Genomic DNA, 7989 nt, shown 5'->3' with positions numbered 1-7989 from the left:
TTTGGCCGGGAGGATGGGTGGAAATACACGGTGCCCGAGACCCATCCCCCGACACCCAGATGCTTACAAGCATGCCCACTGTGTGCGGATGGGTGCCCTCCCCCTCCCTGCCTCGCCCAGACAGGGGTTGGACTGGGGTAGACAGGCTGGATGGGAGGCCCGCTGCCCACCCATAACTAGTCACAATCACAATATTAATATTTAAATATCCCATCTTAGTTGTTTGCCATGAATTTGAATTCAAAGTTGTTGCTTTGATTGATTCAGGGGCATATATGCATTGTATCCAAGAGAATATAATTTCTAGTAAATACTATAAAAAGTCCACTAAAAATTTAATTTCTGATAATAGTTCTCAAATGAAGATTAAATATGAACTAAATAATCCTCACGTTTGCCATGACAATGTCTGTTTTAAAATTCCTTCTATTTTTGTTAAAAATATAACTTATAAGGTGATTCTTGGTATGCTTTTTATATATTCTTTTATCCTTTTCTAACTGAACATGATGATATTACTACTGACCCTTCTTGACAAAAAGTAAAGTTCGAGTTTACCATTGTCCATCCCATGGTCAGTTTGCCCCTAAACTTTAACTAAACGGCCGGTATAACACATGATCTACTAAATCCAATTATTTTTTCTGACATTCCCCCCCGCCCCCCCCCCCCCCCCCCCCCCCCACACACACACACCCATTAATTAAGAAATAAAACCATAACTAAAATAGAACCAATGCAAACTAACAAGGAAACACAGCAATGCACCACAACATTGAAAACGTTAAGCTTGACCCTTGCACCAAATAACAAGAAGTCCCCAATTATCTACTCTAAGCAAACCACACAACAGATGTGGCAAATCTCGCATGTTTAGCCATTCAACATCACCTTCCCTTGCACCAAATCTTGCTAACCAATCAGCAACTGCATTTCCTACTATATAAGTGTGAGAAACAGTGTAGTCCATCGCTGGAAGCAGTTCCTGAAGTTCCTCCCAGTAGTCCTCTAAATACCAAATTTTGCATTGAGCTCTTTGCAACCCAGTTGGCACTCCCAAGTTGCTTCATCCACATAATACCAGTTTCCTTCTTTAGGCCATCTCCTCACTCTTTACATTTTTGCAAGCACATTGAGAGCAATATCAGCTGTTTCGATGCCCAACCGCCTTTCTAATAATGCCACATCCCAGCCACTTTCAAGATTGCATTCCTCAACTTTTAAAAGAGGCTGCTCGACCACTAGTAAATTTTCGGAAAGAGTCCCTTGCTCCATCCACTTATCATACCAAAAGAAAAAATTTCCATCATTAAGTTTCCATTTAGAATTACTCAAAACTAGAGGAATACATTTAGCAATCATACGCCAAAACCTTGTACCCTTTTGAGGGCCTAATAGCATCAAAGGTTTATTCCCAACATATTTGGTTTGAAAAAAATTAGCCCAGAGAGAGTCCTTATACATCAGTTTCCAAGCGAATTTTAAATGGAGAACTCTTTGCATATCATCAAGATGTCCAAGTCCCAAACCACCTTCTTCAGTTGGCTGACAGATTTGATTCCAAGCAACCCATTTTTTCTTTCCTCTTCCTTCACTTTCTCCATAAAAGAATGAGCTCATCAAGTGATTTAATGATGAAATAATAACTTTAGGAACCTACAATACTGCAAGGAAGTGCAATGTCATACTAGTGTGATGCCCCCAACCTCCGCTTGGGATGGAACGGAGACTTAGAGTATCGAGACATGTAACACAAGATTACATACCCCCATACATGATAGTTAATATATAATGCACCCTAGTACGCAACTAGTAGTATGCAATAATCGTAGAGGAAATAAAAGTGAAAGTATAACTTATGCCAGAATAACTAAAAATATCCTAATTCATTAGTGATCATCAAGTTCAAAGTACCAAACGTAGCATAATCTTAGTACAACTAAGGGTCAAAGTCAAATCATCCGCTTCATGCGTTCTAAAGCATGAAAGACTTGGGCTATAAACGTCAAGATAAATCCAGTCTCTTTTCAAGGTTTGGCTCATCCTCAATCAGTCAGATCCAGCACTTCATCTAGCTCGTCCTCCTCAAGACTTGACACAACTTCTACTATTCCGAGTGGAATGATAGTGGTCCCACATGGGGTGAGATTTACTCAAAATCTCAGTAAGTTAAACAACCAACATGCATGAAAATAAATTAAGCATGACGAATGATAAACATGCAATGCATGAAATGCAGAAAAATCAGTACGCATGTCTAACATCCAGATTCTTTAACATTTTTAGAAAAACAGAGACACATGTTTTCATTCAGTGAACAATTTTACTTCCATTTTTTAAAACATAACTTCATCAAAAACTTTCATCATTATTAACAATTCATATAACATCATAACGTGTGGTAATGTCACAGTTATCCATATGCGCTATGAATACTTGCCGGTGACTGTAGTACAACTCATGTTGACACTACATTGTCTATAGACTTGTTCTCAATGTATTGGTAAATATAAGATAATGTCATAATGTCACAACCCTGCCCTCACCTAGGACAAGGCCGTGACCCTTTACCCATTCTTTAACTTATTATTATTAGTACTATATATATATATATATATATATATTTCTACGAGGGTAATAAAGGATATGCGTGAACATGTCATGCATGTACTCTGTACTTCTAGTTTAAAAGAAACACCTGATAGACGATCTGTTCAATATTCTAAATAAAGGACTCTCACAGTCCATCATTCATTCACCAAACATAACTAGTCCTAAATAAGAGGGGACTCAGTCCCTACAACACATACAAAAGGCATTAAACCATCGTATGTGGGGTTACCATCACCCCACCATAGAAGTTACACCATTACCATCACCCCACCATAATATTTACATCATGCCCAAAGACATATTGTCTAAAGTTAATCCAACAAAACGTCCCCACATGGGACCCATCATAAAAAAAAAAAAAAAAAAAAAAAAAAAAAAAAAAAAACATAAACATAAACCATTATCATCAAAGTCGAATCGACAAGGAACTCTAAGCATCGGCCCCTCCCTCCTCAGCAGTGCCTAGCTCCACAGCATGTTCATCCATACCTGGACGTTTAAAACATAAACACAAAGTGAGTCTAATATTTAGTAAGCAGTACACCATGCTGTTAACTTATTAATCACATAATCTTTCTTTTGAAAACATGCATACATAAACATTTGATAGTTCTTGACAATGCTTTCATGCATAAACAGTTTAAAGAATACCTATACTTTCATGCATAAACATCTTTAAGAAATAACTTTACTTTACATTTCACTTTCTTTAGCCGGTACACACGATTACGCCTTGTGTGTTGGGGTTAGCAGTCTTTTGGACCCGGATTCTTCCCGCGGCCACAGGTTGGGAATCCCTTTCATGGGAGGGGTGCACTACCAGTACTACTTACCCGGCATTACAATTTGCCATTCCTTTGGTACCCTTTCATTCATATGGTTGTTACGTACTTTCATGCTTTCATTTCATTTCTTTTCTTTCTTTGCAATCAAATGTTTTCATTATCTTTTCCTTAGTCCAAATGCATATGCGTTTCTTTGAAAAGAGTGTTTCATGTCATGCTACATATAGGTAAGGCATAGCTATTTAAGAGAGAGCATGCATAAAAATCTCATGATGCATTACCTTACATACACACAATTATAATCAAAAGGGTATACTTAACAGGGCCTACCAAGAAAGGCTTGTACATAATATTTATACATTTATTCTTTCTCTAAAAGAACATTTGAAGAGAGAGAGAGAGAGAGATACATTCTTTCATAAGAGAGCTTTGTGTAAGGAGTATAGTCGTAGCTACTTACCTCGATACTTTACAAGTAGGTTCCTTGCATATTGAAAATAAACTCTTATTCAATGAAATGGGATAAACATATTAATATTCATTTCACATTAAGCTTACTATCCGACACCCCTACGCGCTCACTTAAATTCCAAATTGGAATTGAAGTGTTTTTCTTAACCCATTTAGCTACATACATGGCACTAAACCAAGCATTAATATCCTTATTCCGATATTTAAGGAAACCCTTGAAGGTACATAACTTGCTTCTTGTCCCTTTTTAAAGGCCATTGTTTTCTATATAAAGGATATAACTTGCTTCTTGTCCCTTTTTAAAGGCCATTGTTTTCTATATAAAGGATAGATGGAAATCATAGGTTAGAAATATATAGATGCTAGGAGTTTATTCAAGAAGAGAAGGAAACAAAGAAGTGCTACAAATCTGGAACTTTCATCAAGGAGGGCATTTTAACAGCTTTGTAACATCATGTGGAAGGTAAAACCAACAAAAGGCAATGCTCACAAGAGAGTCGATTGTGATACCCCTTATTTTAGTGTATTTTAATTGAAGAGTTATTTTAACTAATTTAAATATTGGTTCTCTTGTTTTAAGTTTATTGGATTTTTTTGTTGGTTTATTTTTATGATTTTTAAGTTGTGAAGTTTATTTTGATATGCTTTCTTAATATTAATTATTGTTATGCATCTAAATTGCTCTTTATTTTAAATTAGTTTATTATTGGATTTAACCCCCCTCTGTTTTCAGCCCCTCTCGCGCCGCCAATCTCCTTCACAACTTAATCGGCCACCATATTTTCACCACAACACTGGTGGCCTCCTAGCTACCTAACTCATCCAAGCTCAGCCCCGATCCGCCACCTTTGAAGCTCCTCTAACTCATTTTTCGATTTGACCTTTGTGGACTCCAACCGCCGCCCACACCGCCACCCACGACCTACGACCACCACTACTAGCCTCACCAACACCTCTAAGCCCTTCCCTAGTAATCTCAAGTCTTTGTTTGTCCCATTCAAAAGTTAGGTTTTGAGACCCACGGCCATAGTCCAAAATACACTGTTTCATTATTGTGCTGCCATTTCTAGCATCTCCGTGATCCTTCAAAAAGTATATTATAGCACTTAAGTATTTTCCTAAAGAACTTTTAAGATTTGAATGTATTTTTGCACTAACTCATATTTACTGTGATTTGGTTGGTTGTGTCGTACTGAGTCCGAGGAGTAAGGGGTCGGTTGGATTGGAGGATGAAGTTGTTGTGTGATTGGATTATGTTCGGTTTTGTTGGCTATTGAATATTTGTATTGTGTCATATACATTGCATTTACACGAATGTTCATGTTTGTAAATGAAAACTAGGTTTACGCATAATTGCATACATGTTTATGTATATATTTGAAATGCTAGGTTTTCATGTGAAATAATTTTGAGTATGTTTGAAATGATTGGATTGATTAGTTTGAGAGAAAGGAAAAGAGACTGTAAGGATGGTGGTATAATCCTGCTTGTGATTCCCGCCTACGGTGCATGCTGTAGGGATGGTGGTAGAGTTTCGCATGTGATTCCCACCTACAGTGCTCTGATAGGTACCTCTTGTGTGAAAAGGAATTGTAGGAATGGTGGTAAGTAGAGATGGTGGTACAGTCCTGCCTATAACTCTTGCTTACGGTGCACGCGGTAGGAATGGTCGTATAGTCCCACCTAGGATTCCCGCCTACTGTGCATGCTGTAGGGATGGTGGTAAGCAGGGATGGTGGTAGAGTCCTGCCTGTGATTCCTGTGTACAGTGTCCAATATATGAATATGTTGGGTCATTTTCTGGGAAAATGGCAGATTTTATTCATGGCGTGTTTTGGGTCAAATGAGATTTTTGGCACGCGTTGAAAAATAATCATTTTCGAGAAAAATGAGGTTTTGGGGTCACATATGTGTTTTGTCATGTACAAATGTTTGTTGGTTGTCTTATTGCATTTTTTATCTCGTGAGTTGTTTGGATTATTACTCACCTGCGATACCGTTTAACAGATTTTGATGCAGATGATAAGGACAAGCCTTAGGCTTTGGCTCTGCTGAAGGAGTGATCTGGGGTTGCTCTCGTGTATCAAGATTTATTTTCCCACTTGTTATGTATTTTGCCCTTTGTATGATATTTTTGGGATAACTGTATAGCTCTTTTTTGTACTACTTTTATTTTGGTAACTCTGTATTTAAATTTCTGGTACTTAGTTGGCTAACTTTTAATTAACCGTTGCGACTTTTGTTGTGCACTTTTGCAGGTTGCACACACTTGAGCACTTATCATTGGGATGCGTGACCCGTGTTGTCATCATCCAGGCGTCTCGATCCTCGAGTTTCTGTACTTGGGGGTCGGGGCACCATATCGATTTTTGTCACTTGTTCTTAAGGGTTTTTCATGCTAAAATTTATCTTTGGTTAAACAAAAGAGTGAAGTTGAGCAAGGGATGAAATGGGCTGATTTAGACTTCAAAATAGAACATATTTCAGAAATTTTACAGTACATGGACAGCTAGCAAATCTTAGTACATTCATGGTCTTAAACATCCCTCTCTTAACCAAATATCAAATATACAATTAAATAATAATGCAAGAGTTGTAGAAAACTTAAGAAAACCTCATATATTTTTTGAAAACATAGCATAAATAAAAAGGTACAACTCTTGGCAACTTAAAATCCTAAAGCAAGTTTACTAGTTTAACTAGAAATTCTTAGTGGCTTACTTAGGCCATACACTTTAGGAAAGTATATCTAAAATTATAAACCTTAACTCCATTAATTTAACACATAAAGACATAATAAAAACATGGCTTAAACTCAAGAAAAGACTACAAAAATCTACCTTGCAAACACACAGTTGGAACACACAAAACAGCGCATGACCCACGGCTTCTCCATATATATATATATATATATATATACACATCAACAGATCAATTAATCATCACTTGTGACTATCCAAGTGAAATAAGGAAATATACCATTTTCGAATGATAGGGAGATACACCGAAAAACAACTTCAACATACTCGGTTTGGCCAAAAAGCAGAGCTTTAATATTTATTAATACATAAACAACAACTAAAAATTATGATCCAAGCTAAAACAACTCAATGGGTCTCCCAAAATCAACTAAAACCGAGTGAGTCAAGTTAGGGTTTTTACCTTTGGTGAAATCCTTCCCAAAACACCAAAATGGGGAAGAGGTAGGTTCAGCTTATGGAAATAGAGGGCACACGAATTCCCTTGGCTGGAAGTCCAAATTGAAGCATTAACATTCACAAAAAGGAAGGACCCACTTGATTAAACCATGGCTAATATTTCGAAACACACAAGGGAGAAGATTGAGGGTATTCTTACCTTGTTATTTCCCTCTTGAGGAGAAGGAAAAATGATGCTTGGCTTGAGATTGGAAGAGAAATGGAATGGGAGAGTAGTGGGTCAGTCGCACGGTGAGGGCTGGAAGAGTTCTCTTCATTTCCTTGTTCCAGATTTCGGTGGGTGTAAGAGGAAAAGGAGGATTTGTTTTCTTGTCTCTTGGAAGCCAACGTGTAGGAGAAGGAAAGGAGATCTAATTTGGCTTATGGAGGAAGCTACGGGTTCAAGGGGAGAAAAGTCAAACGGATTTAATCAAACTTGTCCCATAAGCTAGGGAATTAATGGTGGAGATCAAATGTGGGAAGATCAAAAAGAGTTTGGGCCATTTCTTGAGTAAATAAAATTAAAGGGCCTGAAAGAAAATATTGTAAGATCATAAAAATCATACCCTTGAATTATTTAATAACCCACATGAAAATAAAAGCACACTCATCTTTAAAATAAAATAATAAATAATAAACGTCTTTATCTCAAAATATTTAACTTAAAGAATTAAAATCATACCATGATATCATCAAAGCATGTATCGAATGATTATGGAAATCTTAAGGTCCTAAAAGCTTCACTAAATTCACTAATGGTCTAGATTCTCTAATCCTTTGTTTAATGATACTAAGTGCCAAGGTTAAGGCTAACCTAACCATCAACATTGATATTAGTAATAACTCAAAATTAAAAACTTAATCTAGAGCGTTTAAGGGTTAATCCTAATGGTTAATTAGGTGGGGTGTTACAATTAGCAAGG

Source organism: Juglans microcarpa x Juglans regia, chromosome 2S (genome assembly GCF_004785595.1).
Source record: "Juglans microcarpa x Juglans regia isolate MS1-56 chromosome 2S, Jm3101_v1.0, whole genome shotgun sequence".
Taxonomy (NCBI): Eukaryota; Viridiplantae; Streptophyta; class Magnoliopsida; order Fagales; family Juglandaceae; genus Juglans; species Juglans microcarpa x Juglans regia.
This window is presented reverse-complemented; position numbering follows the sequence as displayed.